Genomic DNA, 1,085 nt, shown 5'->3' on the forward strand with positions numbered 1-1,085 from the left:
AAATATAATGAAAATGATCTCCCTGTTACGTTTAGTTTTATTTTTCTTCATTCTTTTCTCACTGAATCAGTTTTTGTTAAATATGTAAGCTCTGATATATATATGTTACATAACATGCAGTGATTTGCATAATTATGCAATTTTTGAGATATAACATAAAAAATGTTGTATGAAAACAGCAGGACTAAAATAAAATATATATATATATATATATATTTAACCAAAGAAGCTGTTTACGGAAGCTGATATTTTCTTCATCATATGGACTTTATTTTCTGTAAAAATCCAATAAAATAAATTTAACAAATATTATTCAAAAATGATATTACTCAAATGCATACAAATAAATTATGTATATATTAAGCAAATACTTTTTGTAACTTTTTTTTGTTACATTTTCAAGCTTTTTGTTATTTATTTATTTATTATGAACATTTTACATTATATGTAATGAATTGCATAAATAAAAAGCATTCAATTGTTTTCATGCAAATTTTTAAACATTTAATCAGTAATTTCTTAGATGTGCATAAAAATAGTCATGTGACTGAATAATTTGTGCAGAGAAGAAATATAATAATACACAGGACATAAAAGCTGCTTTATTCACAAATTGTGTTGCCAGCATTCAAACGTTTGCCTTAAATTAACTGTACAATCTGAAAGGAAACATACATGAAGCAACAAACTTCTCAGAAAAGCTAGCTGAATGATAACTTAAAGACATTACATGTGTCTAAATTCAAACCTTGTCATGGCTGGTAAAGACAGATGTCTGAGGAACTGAACTGGGAGTTGGTTAACTAAAGTGCTAATGTACTGTTTCTGCACAGCAGCGAGCGCATGCACATGAAGCAGCTGATTTATTAAGTATAACCTGGTGTCTGTTACACAGATGTTTGTTCAGTAGGTGAGAGGCGGTGTGTTTTATCAAATGACCTGAGCGTATCAGAGCAGGGGGGAAGGACAGAGCTGGATTTGAATTCAGTCTTGCAAAGAATTAAACCCCTACAGGCCTGAGCTACAAATCTGGTGCCAATGCCAAAGCTGTCCAACACTACACAACCCAACCAGAGCGTTTTCTG

This window comes from Carassius auratus, chromosome 21 (assembly GCF_003368295.1).
Source record: "Carassius auratus strain Wakin chromosome 21, ASM336829v1, whole genome shotgun sequence".
NCBI lineage: Eukaryota > Metazoa > Chordata > Actinopteri > Cypriniformes > Cyprinidae > Carassius > Carassius auratus.